The 17,128-nt window shown below is 38.8% G+C and overlaps 1 long non-coding RNA gene across 1 annotated transcript in view; it reads right to left on the bottom strand.

Moving 5' to 3' along the window:
* LOC140607857 (uncharacterized) overlaps positions 1–15,881 on the bottom strand; it is an 85,841-nt gene extending 69,960 nt beyond the window's left edge. The window contains exons 1-2 of the long non-coding RNA XR_012009777.1: positions 15,806–15,881; positions 5,310–5,387 (exon numbers count right to left, since the gene is read on the bottom strand). This is a non-coding gene — a long non-coding RNA (uncharacterized lncRNA). The remainder of the gene's footprint in view (positions 1–5,309; positions 5,388–15,805) is intronic.
* Between the last annotated feature and the right edge of the window lie 1,247 nt (positions 15,882–17,128).

Genomic DNA, 17,128 nt, shown 5'->3' with positions numbered 1-17,128 from the left:
TACCTTTCATTATCCTAACTGTGCCAAGCACAGTGCCTGAGCCATTATAGGGCCCCAGTGTTTATAGAATGAATGAATGAAAATCATTCTGCCTTCAATTATGGAAAAGGGACATGAATCCATATTAAAAGAGAGGCTGAGGACAGAGAATGTTTTCATTTGTTTTTGGCCTGTTACTATCCATCTACTAGTCTGGTGTTTGACATTTAGTAAAAACTCAATCAGCATTGGTTAGAATTCATTGAAAGCCTGAGTGGTGTAGGCAGTCAGAGGAAAGATTTCTGTAGATTATTCAGCAGTAGGAAAACTTTCCTGACCCAGCCTCCTTCCAAATTAAGAAGAACAAAACACACAAACTTATCCTCTCTGTAACTTTATAAGTTAGTTACTTCTGGTATCCTGGGAGGTCTCTGCAGTAGTAACCTCAGTTCTGTGTAGCTTCTTACTCCATTAGCCAAAGACTAGGTACATGACAAATATTATTATTAATGAGAATCTCTATCTTCTTATACTTACTTATTTCAGTATGTCTCAAGAGTTCTATTGCTCTGAATTCAATAGATTTATGTTGATCTATTATAGGTTTACCCTTGAACCTTTAACAGAGTGATCTTTGGTATAATATGTGACAAAATATATAACATTAACTTAAAAATAGGTCAGTAAGTTATTCAATGTTATTTATAGCATGTATTCACATGCCATGCAATAATATTCATAACATTTAAAGACAACTCTCATCTTTTATCTAACATTGGTACATGCTTCCATTTACTGTTAAATGACTATATTAAAATAATGTGGTTTTTTTCAACAAGTAAATACAAAATTGCATATTGTATCATTTTTGGTTGGGTACTGAATGCACGTACATGCATGTATTTTAAACAGTACACTGAAATTTGACTATAATTGTAACATCGAATATGTTTTCATAAACTGATCCTTATAATCCTTTTTATGAAAAAAAGGGGGGTATATTTTTGAAGTTTTTGTATGTTGTTTCTAAATTAAGGGATGGGAGTTTTCAGGCTGCTCTTAGCAAGTTCCTTTCTAAAAATAATACATTGGGGATATGGAAAGTCTTTATTCTCAACAAATGAAAAGACAATTTGGATATAATCGTTACTATATTTTCCCTTTTCAACATTTGTTTTTGAAGAGCTGGAGCCATCCTGAGAAGCCACATAAGAATTTGGATTAGATGAATGCAAATTATTGACCTGCTCATCAATTTGTCTTGAGGCAAATTTGGAGGATTAGTATCATTTTGTACACTTCAGTACTTATTGTATTTGACCATCAATGTTTTAAAACAATAACATAGGCAGAATGAATATTATCCTCTAGTACATATTAGCAGCATTTGGCTGTGAGCTTGATTCACTATGATACTCATCTGGTCACCACCACATATTATCCAGCAACAGAGGTTCTCAAATAGCCCATTTAAAAAAATAAAACTCCAAATCATTATTGTATTCACTTCTTTACAAAGCAGACATTGAGACTGATAGTATTACAATCTTTGATGAAAGGAATCCCTGGAAGTTGGTGGCTCACCAGTGGGGAAGAACTTCTAGATATTCTTTTTCCTTTGAATCAGTGCTGTATTTCAAGGACTAAAAGAAGCTGGCTACCATTTAAAATAATAAGGAGGAAGACAATCAGCAGTCCAGATTCTCTTTTCAAGAGGAAGAGGAGAGACATATGGAGTGGAGGATTACAGTGAATAAATACAGTAATGATGCTATTCTTAGAAGTTACCTTCATGTTGGATCCATTTCATTTTCCAAGCGCTATCACCTCTTCACACACAAGATGAAGATGGAATTGCTAATGCGATTTGGAAATACTACTTCCATTCTTTGCATGTGTGTAATGGGGCGAGGGTGTTGGCATCACAATAGCACCTACTTTATGTTTAGAGCTACATGTTCTTAGGACTAAGGTACTAGGCTGTCCAGTAGAATCCACGTGGAGTAAGTACCTGAATTAAGTCTAATTCAACTCCACCTTCCCTGGGCCTGCTGTTTCCCTTTGCCTTGAAACCCATATTCTTTAAGATATACTTGACCATCTCCTCTGGGTATCCTCCACCTCTAAAATTCTAGTTGCATGATTTCCCTCTTTCTGTAACCTAGCTCTCTAAGATCATGCACTAGCTCCTTCCACTGACCTATACTTTTGACTTTTCCCTTTAACATCATTTCAGTGGTTCTTGCCATGCACCTCCCCCTCACCTTAGCCTGGTCTGTTTGGTTGTGGGACTTGCCTTGTTGTTCATTCCACCAGGCCAAATCTGGGTTTTTGTAAAAGTAGAAATCCACACAAACTCCTGAAGCACCATATTTCCAATCTTTATAACTGACTTTAAAGTTCATCTCCTAAAATAGCTTTTGCTTTATGCAATATGTGATGATTCATATGTAGCCATTCATCAGAGTATATTCTTACCAGATTAATCTTCTAGTTAAAATGCTTTTATTTCATCATTACAATGCTTGCAACAGAAGTCTGTCTGGATTTCAAAGCCCACCATCAGTTTTACAAAGTCAGTTCGATTCATTCCCCAACAATAAGGTACAGGGATAGTCCTAAAAATCACAGAAATTTAGAAATTATGTAATTTAGCAGAAAGGGACACAGAGGTAGTATAACCTCGTTCATTTATTTAATTATAAATTAAGACCCAAACATTGGCATTTCTTATGTAAAGTTGACCTGAAAAGTCAATGAAAAGTTAGAGGACTCAGAACCCAACAAACATGCCATATTTACTCCTGTTTTTCTGGACTTCATTTTTTTATGTTCAAAACAAGAATTCTTATTGAAATTCTTTCATATATGAATGCACAGAGACGACATATACATACCCCACCTATTCGAATGCCTCATCTCCTGATGGATGAGGTCATTGTCTGGACCACCTCCATGAGGAGTGGGAAGTACCTAGACGGAGAGTCAAAGAAGGAATTTTTTTTCTGTTCTCAGTCTTTGCTCAACTGCCTTCTGGTCATGTGAAACTAAGTAAATGACATAATCATTTTTGAACTTTAGCTCCTACATCTATTGTCAAAAACCTCATCACAAGGCTCAGGTTGCACCATCATATGTAGCAAGCATGACCTTCTTCAGTAGTTTGATGAATATTCATGGTTACAGCTGTCTCTCTCTCTCTCTCTCTCTCTCTCTCTCTTCCTCTCAGTGACTTACTATCTCAGTGCCCTTATTAGCATGAAGTTTTATAGCTCCTCTTGCTATATCCCTTCAAACCCAAGTACTCCAGAGACATACTAAGCTCGAAAACAGTCAGTGCTACTTCCGAACACTAAACAAAAAGAGAGAATGAGAAAATCCAGTCAGTCCACTTACACTGCTGTTTTCATTGCTTCCACCAGACGTTGCTGTTGAACTGAGGCTACGTAGCCCTATATCTCTCAGTGCCTTTTTTTTTTTAAGGTTTTGTTTATTTATTCATGAGAGAGACAGAGAGAGGGAGAGACATAGGCAGAAGGAGAACCAGGCTCCCTGTGGAGAACCCATTGCAGGATTCAAACTCAGGACCCCGGGTTCAAGCCCTGAGCCAAAGACAGATGCTCAACCACTGAGCCACTCAGGTGCCCATCTCAGTGTCTTGATTCGAGATGCCTCTACTAGTCTAGAACTCATCAAGAGCCAGAGAGGAGCTTCATACTTGAAGTGTTGGAGATGACACAAAAAGCAAGTATTATATAGAATTAAAGATGAAATTAAGTCTTAAAAGATTTCCAGATCATCGTGACCATGGAGCTCTGAGTATCTCAAATTACACTAAAAATCAAGCAGTGTGCTCTGTGGTCATGATAGGAGCTGTGGTGTTTTGGTTTGTCAGTGACAGAACTTTGGTTGATAGAATCCTAGAGTCTGCTGTGAAGCGTGTTTTTGGAAAGTTGGTGTTTATTTGAATTGAGGCTCATGTTATTAGAGATACATTGTGTAGACAGATGTGTGTATAAATGCTTAATTCTTCAGAGGGTTATTCTGAAGGTAAATGATTAACAAGAGTCAAGGAACATTAACCAACATTCCTCAGGGAACCACACTAGCCGCCAAAAATACAGATAAGGCTTTTTTTTTTTTTTTTTACCACCCTTGACAAGCCTTCAATACAGGAAAGCAAATATGACTTTCAAGTTCATTGTTTTCTTAGTCCACACTTAACACACCCAGACTCTGTCCCCCAAAGCACGGCACAGCAAAAATAACTGAGTCCTCAAATGGCTTCCAGCCCCAACATCATGCTCTGCAAAAGTGAGTTCTTAACAATCTCAAACTTGATTATAAAGTCCCTGGGGATGGAGGCAATGCCTGTACCTTGAATGATAGTTCTATAGTATCATAATTGGAAGGACATGCAAAGGGTTATAGGAACACTTGTCAATCAATACACTAGTCTAAAGACACAACGATTTGTTGCTACTTTCAAATATATCTCCTCCGCTAAACTTTTTCGCATAGTTGTTGGTTGTTAGGTTCTTCAGTCTTTTCTCTATTGACAGCTTTGCAAGGATGATTTAAAAAGGAAGGAAATATGTTTATCTGTATTTCAGTTACAAAGATGATTCTTAGATGGCTCTGCAGTAAATTGCATGGACTGCACCATTCACAGTCCTCCACCGCAGCAGCATGAAGAAGCAGGGCTTTACACACATTTTGGTGAGCAGGCGGGCATTTCAAATGACAGGAGCTCTGACTGAAATAATGCCCCAAAGTAGAAAAAGACACTTCACAGCCTAATCCACAGCCTCCTCCTCCTCCAGTTACATACCCGGATAGAAGAACCTGAGTGCCACGTGGCCGTGGTTAAGATGGAACCTGCTGCCCATGTGCAGAGCAGAATGCAAATCCAGAGCCCAGGCTGGAGAAACTGGAGTCTTTCAAGCTCCAGCTGCACTTTTTATCCCTTTGTAATCCTTACTTTGTGTGTCATCCCCACGTCCAACAGTATTTCTTTCCGTGCCGTTGCAAATGAGAACATAAGCTTACAGCTCCAACAAAACCATATCAGAAACACATTTCAAGCTTCCCTTGCATACGGTAGCTTATTATATTGCATTACGTTTGCCAGGTAAGAGCTGCATTTTCCACCCGGCCTCCTAGTTGACTCAGCATGAAAGTGTCCACAGATGCTGCCTCTGCCTTGAAATGGAGGTGCTCACATGCGCCTGAGTCATGTTTATAGGGAATTACATGAAGGTGAAGCTGTGAGGGTGGGATGTTATCCTGTTTTTCATTTCAATTCAAAAGCCACATTTTCTCTTACTTACCAGGAAGCATAGCTAGTGAACATGAAGTTTACCCCTGGCAGTGAACCAACTCCAGCAGCCACAAAGCTTGTGGGATTCCTGCAGATAACATCAAACAGGACAAGTAGAGCAAAACACTAGGGTGAAATTGAATGTATCTTGAGGAAAACCCTAACCAAGATCAGAAGTTTTATGAAAATTTTAAATAATGTAAACATTGCTGGTTTCAGACAGTTTAATAAAATGCTTACAAACTTAAGATAGATTAAAAAAAAAATTCAAGCTAAGCATTGCTTAACTCAGTTTTCGTCTCCCAAACAGGCAGTTATTGTTTTGTTAGATCAAAGATGGGAAGGCAACAAGAAATGTCTGATAAAGTGAAAACAGGGTTGGTGAGAGACAATAGCACATAGGGAGAGAAGAGGTGGACCAAGTTCATGGGAATGTCCAGGGGTGAGGGAGGGGGAACCAGCAGAAAGGAGGGCTGGACCAGGCCTCAGAAGAATAGCAATGAAGGTGATATGGGGATTGAAGCTTGCACTCACTGAAGGCCACACCTGGTTGGGGCACCTGCCTCCCCTGAATATATCATCCCCAGAACCCAAACAATCAGCTACAATGAAACAGCTTCAAACCCCTCACCTATTATACCTTCAAGTCCCACCCCCCGGATGCTTAAAATTCCTCTGCCAGAACTTAGCCTGAGATTACCCAGTAGTACTAAGATCCCTCAAGGGTAACGTTGTGTAAAGTTCATATTCATATAAAATTAAATATATCAGATGAAAGGGTTTTGTATGCTGCAGAAAGAAACATGGGAACCTGAAAGTAAGCAAAAGATGGGAAGAAGGGGTAAAGGGACCTCATATGCAGGAAGCTGGGTTTATGGGAGTCTGGCTTATTTTTGGAAATTTACCTAGCTTGGTCTGCCAAGAAATATGAGGTAGTGTTTTGGCTTTTTTTTTTTTTTAATAAAGGGCCAAATAGGGAGCACCTAGTATGTGCCAGGTCTCCTGCTAAAGCCCTGAGCACACCTGGAAAGGCAGGTAGCACACAATTCCCAATCCAGTGAGAGACACACATTAACAACAAAACCGTTCAATGCCTGGAGGCAATGGTGAAGCCCCTTAAGTACACACACAAGGGGGTGACTGTTTCAGGGACCATAGTTTCCATCTTCCCTTTCTCCTCAAACTCTTCCTATCTGGTTCCCACCACCACCACTTCACAGTCTAACAAAGGGTCATCAAGTCACCATATAATGCACACATTGATCAAAAGTACTCTTTAACACTCATCTTTCTCTGGACCATTCTTCAAGGTCCAGGTCAAACCCCATTTTCCATGAGAAGCCTTCCTCAGTTTCCCTTGGGAAGCTGAGAGTGTCACCTCTGTACTGAGTTTCAGGCTCTTCAGGTACTGGATGTGTTTCCAGGGGAGGATGTCCTCACCAAGCTGGTGCTCAGCTGGGCACAAAGACCTCATTAAGGAGAGAAGGAACAGCTCAGTCAACAACTAGCTTGGTCCCTATTTATTTCTCCACTTTCTCCTCACATTTATCATACCATTGTCGTTCTTTCATTATTTACTTACTTATCTTCTGAGAGTATGGACAGGGGGAAACACCCAGGAGCATTTTCCCTTTCTGCACAGTACTATCAGTAATATTATTGCCGATCATTCCAACAACTATCGTGTGAACATTCACGCTGTTATTGGCAGCAAGGGTGTCCCACTGCTCCTCAGAAAGTATTGCCAAATTTGTCCCTCCATGAAGACCCCCAAAGTTCCTGCCATCACACCCCTTTCTGCTATCACTCTTCTGCTACTTCCCTCTTGTCTAGCTTTGAGGTGAACAGAGTTGGAAATAATGAGCATCTTAGGGAATCATTTTCACAGACACCAGACTACTTAATTATTCCAAATCTCATCATTTCAGCCTACATGGATGCTTTATGAACTAAGGTTTATAGGTCTTACTAGCTCATCAACTTAGGACTAGCAGCATCATTCCCAGACATAATCCGTCCTGCTTTAAACATAAGAGTAGGAAGTAATGTGTGGGAGTAAGAGTGTTCTGGGCATCTTGAAACTTGTTAATGGGGAGACAGAAAATCCAGGGCTTCTGCCCCACCTCCACCCTGTCCTGCTTCTCCATATGAAGCAACACTTCATTTCATGCATTCTTGGGCTAAGCTTTCTTCAAAGAGTAAGAAGCACCAAATACAGACCAACACAGGGTAGAAAGGGATTATCTTTGCATATTTTGAATGCTTTTTTTAGTCCACATACATATGATTTCAAAAGGGAATAAATATGGTCATGATTCTGTGCTCCTCAAGACCTATCTAAATGCCCAGGACCTGGACTTATTCATGCTATGGTTGTTGAATGCACCAACACCAAACACTACGGATTGTATCTTAGAGCAAGGGGAAAATACCCCCGGGTGTTTCCTCATATCCATACTCTCAGAAAATAATAAAATAATAATAATAAGAGGCAACAAAGCTATGGTGAGTGGCAGAGAAAGTCACTGAGAAATGACTGAGGAGCAAATGCTAAAACAAAGACTAAGCCAGTTTTCAACTCAACTGTTTGCACTCTTATTAACTTAATTTCAAAAGTCTATCTGGCCTCAGTTTCCTTATCTGTCTTAAGGGTATCCCATTTATTGAATTTCTGTAGATTCTAAGTTCCATTAAGCCCAAAATGCTGTGCTTTTTACTTTTTGCTGTCAGCATGATACAGCCAGAATTTTTTTTTTAAAGAATGATTTCTTCAAATTAACTTTTACAAGAAAGTATCATTTAAAAAATAAAAGCCAATATTGTTGAAATTTCAGAGTACCCCATTAAAAAATAGCCCTCTTATACATACCCTAAGAAGGCATAGGATAAATTGAGAATAAAAATCAAATATCAGATTAAAAAATAGAGTCATAGCCACTCTCTCCAACTCTAAGAACCAAATGGGTTTGGTAATACTTAACCTCCAAATTACATAGCACTGAACTGAAACAGACCTCAAGTCATGGAGAGGTGGGCATAAACAGGTGTTCTATGTTTCCTTTGAAATTCTGATCTGATCTTTGATTAAAAAAAAGAAAAGAAAAAGAAAAATAGAGTCTTGGCACACCTTAGATCCTAAATAGACTTACAACAATCAGCCAGCAATGCAGGTGCCCCAAGGACAAAACATCACTTCTTCTCTCCAAAGGAAACTCATTCTGTGACTATAGTGAGAAAAACTGCTGTTTCGCTATGTGTGGGAATGCTTTTCTATTATTCTTAGATATTTTCTACATTTTGGGGCTGGAAATAAAGATTACATTTTGCTTTAAAGATGACACAGCAATATCCAGTGTCCAAAAATTAAAAAAAAAAAATCTGCCTTAATTTCTTCTAAAATTATTGCAAAATCAAATTCTGCATAGTGATTTTTATGATACCTGAAAAATCTTCCTTGAAATGTATAGAAATTTATAATTTTGAAAGACACATAAAAAAATACTTTTGTAGGAATCAGACACTTGTAATTTTCTATTGAATTTTAAACCGGACTCAGATGATTTCAATTTTGTATCCGAGAAAACCAAGATAAATGTAAAAGGTATGTTAAAGCCTTTCTTCTTGGGCATGAAATACATATTCAGGATCATCATAATATTCTAAGAGTTGGACTTCATTGACCAACACAGGTATATTGGTCTGAATGACATACCCTTAACATGCCAGATCAGATTATTTCGAATTTCTTGCATTAACATACTTGAGGAAGAATAGAGATTTTTCATTTTAAATAGCACATTGTAGCAAATCAGGAATATTTTCAAAATTGGCTGCTCGATTGCAAATTTGTATAACATGGTTGTGAAGCTCTACCATATTGAGTTTTTGAGTTCCTCCACTAAATCAAGAATTTATGCCAACAGGATATGATTAACCATTTACTAATTTTATAATCACAAAATGACTCATGTGGGGAGGCTGAGAGTCAGAATTTTGATAAAAGAAAGCACAATCTAGTGGATGAAAGTAATGACAGGAAATTTACTGATATAATTAATAAATGACTGAGCATCTGCAATCATAATGCTGAGTCATTGTTTATTTGATATCTAACTTGAAAGTTTTTTTTCAGGAGTCTAAGCTTATGATTTATATTATTTAAACAATCATAAACTAGGTAAATTCTTCCCTGTGACTGATATAAAAACCCAAGAATGTAAATTAAACTTAAAAACAGGATCAAGTATTCACTGCTACAATTGATCACAATGTCATGCCACCTTCAAATCAATCATGGCCTTAAAATTACAAGAAATATATTGAGAAATAAAGAGCAGCATCTCTTAAAATGGGAATAAATAATAAGTAGAAAAATACAGGTAGACTAAAATAAAAGAAAGAAGTTGATAGGGGGCCCAGAAGGGAAATTCCTAACTTGGCTCTTATTATACTAATTGAATTGTTTATTTCCAAGGATACATCCTTCATCTCTGTATGACCAGTGTCTATCCCAGTGGCTGACCCTGAGAAAGTTTTCAGTAAGGCATTTGAACAAGTGAATATGTGAATGACTCACTCAAGATATTAATCATTCACACCTCGAGGTATGAATGTGGCAGGCATGCCAATGGGCCATGGTGGGAGATGAGGAGTGAGGGGCGTGGGGGGTGGTAGAACAGCAGAAATGGGGGACAGAATCATAGAAAGCAGTCACATTCATTTTGAGAAAGGAAGAGGGAACAGGAAATAGTGAAGGGGAAGTACAAAGCTCAAGGAGGAGTGTCAAGCATGTGGAGTTAAAAGACAATGAGAACAAGGGAACGTGGACTTTGGAGCAGTTTTAGGGGAGAACTGGAGACAGATATTATGTTGTCAAAGTTTAAACAGTGCAGATGGAGAGTTCTAGAAGCAGTGAGTGAAGAGAAAGAATCATGGAGGAGGCCTAGATGGTGCATCAGAAGGAAGTCCAATGGAAGTGGTGATCCTGGGAGCAGGTAGGCTTCCCAGGCTGCTTTGTAAATCTGCCTTTTCCTGAAGCATTTTGCATGCAAATAGCTATTCTCCAGCTAAGGGAAAAGAGTTGACTGAGAGATTCACAGATGAAAGATGAACAATCCTCCTTTTTAAATCTTGAGTAATAGATGACCCACAAGAAATGGATAAGTTCCTAGAAACATATAACCTACCAAAACTGAAACAAGAAATAGAAAATTTGAACAGACCAATTACCAGCAAAGAAATTGAATCGGTAATCAAAAAAACTCCCCCAAAACAAAAGCCCAGGACAAGATGGCTTCACAGGCAAAATCTACCATACATTTAAAGAAGACTTTAATATCTATTCTTCTCAAACTCATCCCAAAAAATAGAAGGGAAGGAAAGCTTCCAAATTTATTCAACAAAGCCAGCATTATACTGATACCAAAACCAAATAAAGACACCACCACCAACAACAAAATAAATAAATAAATAAATAAATAAAGGGGAATTACAGACCAATAGCTCTTATGAATGTACATGCAAAAATCCCTACCAAAGTCCCAGCAAACCAAGCCCAACATTAAATACATTTTAAAAAATCATTCACCATGATCATGATTTGTTCCTGGGTTGCAAGTGTGGTTCAATATTTGCAAATGAATCAATGTAATATATCACATCAATAAGAGGAAGGATAAGAACCATATGATCATTTCAATAGATACAGAAAAGGCATCTGACAAAGTACAACATTTATTCATGATAAAAACCCTCAACAAAGTAGGTTTTGAGAGAACATAACTAACAAAATCAAGGCTATACATGAAAAACCCACAACTGATATCATCCTCAATGGAAAAAAGCTGAGAGCCCTTCCTTTAAGGTCAGGATCAAGACAAGGATGTCCACTCTTACTACTTTTAATCAACATAGTTCTGAAAGGCTTATCCATAGCAATCAGAGAGCAGAAAGAAATAAGAGACATCCAAATCAGTAAGGTAAAAGTAACATTTTCATTATTTTCCAATGACATGTTACTATATATATAAAACCCAAAGACTCCACCAAAAAACACTAGAAATAATAAATGAATTCAGTAGAGTCACAGGATACAAAATCACACTGCAGAAATTTGTTGCATTTCTATACACCAATGATGAATCAGTAGAAGCATAAATTAAGACAACAATCCCATTACAATTACACCACAAATAATAAGATACCTGGGAATAAACCTAATCAAAGAGGTGAAAGACCTGTACTCTAAAAACTATAAAACACTGATGAAAGAAGTTGAAGATGGTACAAAGAAATGGAAAGACAATCCACACTCATTTGGAAGAACAAATATTGTTGAAATGCCTCTACTACCCAAAACAATCTACACATTTAATGCAATCTCTATCAAAATACCAACAGCATTTTTCACAGAGCTAGAACAAACAACGCTAAAATTTGTGTGTAATCACAAAAGACCCTGAAGAGCCAAGGCAATCTTGAAAAAGAAAGCAGAGCTGGAGGCATCATAATTCCAGACTTAAGTTGTATTACAAAGCTATAGTAATCAAATCAGGGTGGTAGTGGCACAAAAATAGATGCATAGAGCAAAAGAATAGAATAGAAAATCCAGAAATAAACCCACAGTTGTATGGTCAATCTTCAACAAAGCGGGAAAGATGCATCCAATGAGAAAAAGCAGTCTTCAACAAATGGTGTTGAAAAAACTGGTCAGCAACATACAAAAGAATGAAACAGGACCATTTGATTATGCAATCCACACAAGTAAACTTCAAATGGATTAAAGACCTGAATATGACACCTAAAACTATAAAACTCTCAGAAAAGAGCACAGGTAGTAATCTCTCTGACATTGGCTGTAGCAACTTTTTTCAAGCCAGGTCAAGAGAAACCAAAGCAAAAATGAACTTTTGGGACTGCATCAAAATGAAATCTTCTGTGCAGCCAAAGAAACAGTCAACAAAACTAAAAAGCAACCTTCTGAATGGAAGAAGATGTTTGTAAATGACATATCTGATAAAACATTATTATCTAAAATATATAAAGAACTTCTACAACTCAGCATTCCAAAAACAAATCATCCAATTTAAAAATGGGCAGAAGACACAGACATTTCTCCAAAAGACATACAAAATGGCCAGCAGACACAGGAAAAGATGCTCAACATAAGTTTTCATCAGGAAAATGCAAATCAAAACTACAAGGAGATATCACCTCACACCTGTCAGAATGGCTAAATGAACAACACAAGAAACAAGAGGGGTCAGTGAGGATGTGGGGAAAAAGGAAGCCTCTTGCACTGTTGGTGGGAATGCAAACTGGTGAGGCCACTGTGCAAATCAGAATAGAGGTTCCTCAAAAAGATAAAAATAGAACTGCCCTATGATCCACCAATTACACTACTGGGTATTTACCCAAAAAAATTTGAACACACTGCTTCAAAGGGATACATCCTCTCCTGTGTTTAAAGCAACATTATTTACAATAGCCAAGATATGGAAGCAGCCCACATGTCCAACAATAGATGAATGGATAAAGAAGATGTGGTACACACACAGGAATATTATTCAGCCATAAAAAGAATGAAATCTTGCCATTTGCAATGACATGGGCGGAGCTAGAGAGTATCATACAAAGTGAAATTCAGTCACAGAAAGACAAATATGATTTCCCTCGTATGCAGACTTTAAGAAACAAAACAAATGAACAGAGGAGACAGAGAGAGAGAGATTGAGAAACCAAAAAAACAGAATATTAGCTACAGAGAACAAACTGATGATTGTCGGAGGGGAGGAGTTGAGGGAAATAAGTGATGGGGATTAAGGAGTGCACTTGTTGTGATGAACACCCGGTGATCATAATAAAAACTTTAAAAGAACGCTGGAGCAATAGAAAAGACGATGTAAATACTTTTAATAAGCCTTAAAATATAATATCTTTAACGTTGTAAAATGACCTCCATTTTTTTCTTCTACCATATAAAGAATCAAAATCACAAGAACAAAAGCAAAAACTACACATAAAAGTAAAATATCCAAATATAAGCCAGGGCCTTTTTCACACAGTTTCAAAGAGAGTCCATCAATTAAAAATGATTTTTAAAGTAGAAACTTAATATTTGTGTTTTTTGGAAGAACACTGAAAAAGATCCAGCTCATAGGCTATTGCAATGCTTCAAAATACTTTTCTCTTGCCTCCAATTTCTAGATCTCCTAAAGCTGTGTCAGAGGGTTTTCTCACAGACCCCCAACTCTTCAACCTATCCTCCATCTGCCCCAGAACCCACCCTTAAAGCCCTCTTCTGGGGGCACTCCCTTACTTCTTTCTCCCCTCCATCTGCTTTTTCAAGAGAGCCCAGGAATACTCTGGAGAACAAAGCTAAAGTACCTTTTTCTCTTTTTCAACATATGACAGAGTGAATAACATCTTACTATTTGTAGTACTTTGCTCTAATAATAGCTATACTTCCATTGGAAAAACAATGCCGAGGTAAGGAGGATTTTGAGCTATCCACAACTACTTCACCTAGCTTAAATGGCCCTAAAAACAATGCATCCACTTAATTTCTCCTGTCTGGGCACATTCTTTAGCTATTGTCCATTTTAGCTACAACTATGTACACACTATCTTACACACACACACACACACACACGTTTAAGGAGGGAAAAGGAGCAAATAAACACTGTGAATGGAAAAGGAACGCCTGACTAATGAGAATAAAAAAAGAATTAGACAACTCCATTTTCCTAGCTAAGTTGTGCCTGTCTGTGTGTACAAGTGTGTGTGTATGTTCCAGGTGTGTATGTGTGCATTTGTGGGGCTAGTGAGCGGTCTTTTCACTTAAATTAGGGAAATGTAAACCCTCCTTTATTTCACTGAATTAGTTCTAAATGACCATATGTCCTTTTTCCCTGCAAGTTTGGTCTTAATGAAAAACAGGAATTTCACATGGATAAATCCATTATGCAATTTTAATTAAACTCATTAAAGATATAAAAATTGTCCAACCAAAAGACATATATTTAATGATAGCCAAATTAATATTTTAAACTAAATTGAGGAATTTAGCAAATTTCAAACCCTATATAGTGCCCATTTTGTAGGACTAAAACCAATGAAGTCTCTACCTCACCATAATAGCAAATGACGCGTATTAACAAAAGTGCATCCGCCTTCCTTGAACAGCATCGATTTAACCCTTAGATAAAGCCATTTAGACTCACCACAATAAAACAGGTAAAACATATTTCGCACAATAAAGTTGAATTTTCCAATATAAAAGTGTTTTTTTAAAGTTACTCACATGAGCTCAAATTTTCAAGACATTGCTTCCTTTTCTATGTCTGCTTAGATACTGTTAAATGATACTCAGTAAGAGTCAAAATAAATATAAAAATATATTTACGGGCCTAAAATGGGAATGTGTTCTGGGCAAATAAAGAAAGCAAAGTTAATCTTTGGGGACCCTTTATTTGCTGATCCCTTGGGTTTGGGGGGACACCTCTACTCCCTCAACGAATTTCTTCTACCCTGACAGGTGTCATTAATTTCATTCTATATAGAGTGTCTCTAGAGAAAAAGATGGCACTCTCTGAGAAAAGATGCTCTTCTTAATATATCCTATATTCCAAATGCTTCCATACATTTTTTTGTCTACCCACATTTGCTAGTCCCCTGGGCTTTATTTTACCCGTTCAAAATGTACTTCTGAAAATAACTAGAAGCATGCTACTCTGGATGGTGCTGGTCTAGCAGGGAGACATAGTCCACTGTCAGTATAAAACCTGATGGTTTCATGCACGATACAAGATGATAGGAGCAGGTGGGGATATATTTGGTGAGAAGGTGCTGACTTGAGCCTGCAGCACAGACCATAAAGAGCCCTTGGAGCTTTGACAAAGGCTCTTGAAAATCAGGTACTCTGGTGTCTGTCTCAAGTGCCATTGGCTCATCGGTTAGAATAGTTTACCAATAACCAGGATGCAGCTCAGATAACTAACATAGCCAGTGGCTCCTGTACCCCAGAGGAGGAGGTGTCCCAGGCACGGCGCCTCAGTGACACTGCCCTGCCTCCAGCAAAGCTGTCTGCTCACCCTTCATACCAGGGTTCCTCACTCTTGGAGCTCGTTGTCTCCCATTTTGCTCAGAGCAACCTCAGTGAGAAAATCCAATTAGCTAGTTTGGGTCACATAATTCATCCTCAACCTAATAAGAGCAACATGCAGCCCCGTAAGAGGCCCAGGCGAAGCAGCACGCCCCTTCCTACAGTCAGGGTTAATTATCAAGAGAAATGAGAGGAGGAATCTTGTGTAACAGACAAGCAGCAAAAACAGCTAACGTGTTCCACTACCGAAGGCACAGAACATATCCGTTGCTGGCTGCCCTGGGTCTGGGGTTTAATCCTGCCCTTGAGAATGAAAGCAAAGAAGGCAGGAGGGATGCAGGAAGAGAGAGAGGAACTAGGGTTCCCAACGTGGCCAGACCACGCCACCTGCCTCACTTACTTACATGGAGAATGGGTCGATGGGCAGGGGGTGATCTCCAAGGCACTGGCTTTATGTTCTTTTCTCTGCTATCCGTTCCTCTTTTTCCCAACATTAAAAAAAAAAAAAAATTGAGTGCTTTGACAATCTGGGGATTTCCACCTGCCGTCATGGTTGGCACTTCCTGTTATAAATGCTTTGCCCACAATATTAACTGGCATTCAGCTCACTTTCCTTTCTGCATTTATTTTTTCCCTCCTGTTTTAAAAAAGGAAATAGAAAGAGATTGAGGCCACATAAATTTGCTTCACATAAACATAGTCACAGAGAATTTCCCACTGCAATCTAGTCTGCCGTGAACTTTGAGCATCGCATCTGTGAGACATTTCCAGTTTTCTCTAGCTATGGGACCACCCCATAGCACCCTGGAGCACCCTGGCCCTGGAGGAGGGAGGTCTGTGAGCATCCAGCTCCGCTGTGTACTAGAGGTTTCCAGGCCACTCGAAATCTCATTGTCCTTATGAAAATCAAAACACTGCCTCTTCTCTCACAGGAGAAGTGTAAGGATGAGGCAAGACCAAAAATGCAAATGAGTAATAAATAATGAAGAGGGAGACATGACGCGTGAAAGTGGGTCAGCAGTACTCATTCCATAAAGGCAATGTTGGAAGGAGCACCACGGGACCAGTCTTATCTGTCCCAGGGTAACCTCAAATGTGACCTCCACCCTGGAATGCGCCTGCCCAGAAACAGCCATCCAAAACACAGGTGTCTCTGGATGCCGGGCCTTCTTACCACTATTTTCAGGACTAGACACTCTTTGTTCATGCCATCTTTCCTAATGACCCCACTAGCCTTGCTTACCTCCCTGCAGAGGAGGAGCATGACAGTCCCACTGCTTAGACTCCAACTGCCCCATTATTCTCTGGTTAGCAGATCGCTGTCCAGTGACATTCCTCTGTTATAGGAATGCCTCAATCCAGGCTCTGGATGCTGTTTCCTGTCTCCGCTTTTCTGAGTAAGTGGATAAAAAAAGGGGCACCTGGGTGGCTCAGAGGTTGAGCATCCACCTTCAGCTCAGGTCGTGATCCCAGGGTCCTGGGATTGAGTCCTGTATCGGGCTCCCCACAGGGAAACTGCTTCTCCCTCTGCCTATGTCTCTGCCTCTCTCTGTGTGTCTCTCATGAAGAAATAGGTAAAATCTTTAAAAAAAAAGTAAATAAATAAAAATAAATGGATAAAAATGTGGTCCATACAAGAGTTAGGTGAAGGGAAGATTAAAAAATAGCATTAAAACTCTCCATTATGTAGTGTTTCCTGTAGGCAGAGCATGCTGCCAACGGCTTTA

This window comes from Canis lupus, chromosome 17 (genome assembly GCF_048164855.1).
Source record: "Canis lupus baileyi chromosome 17, mCanLup2.hap1, whole genome shotgun sequence".
NCBI lineage: Eukaryota > Metazoa > Chordata > Mammalia > Carnivora > Canidae > Canis > Canis lupus.
Note: the sequence above shows the minus strand (reverse complement) of the source record. Positions and strands in the feature narration are given on the sequence as shown.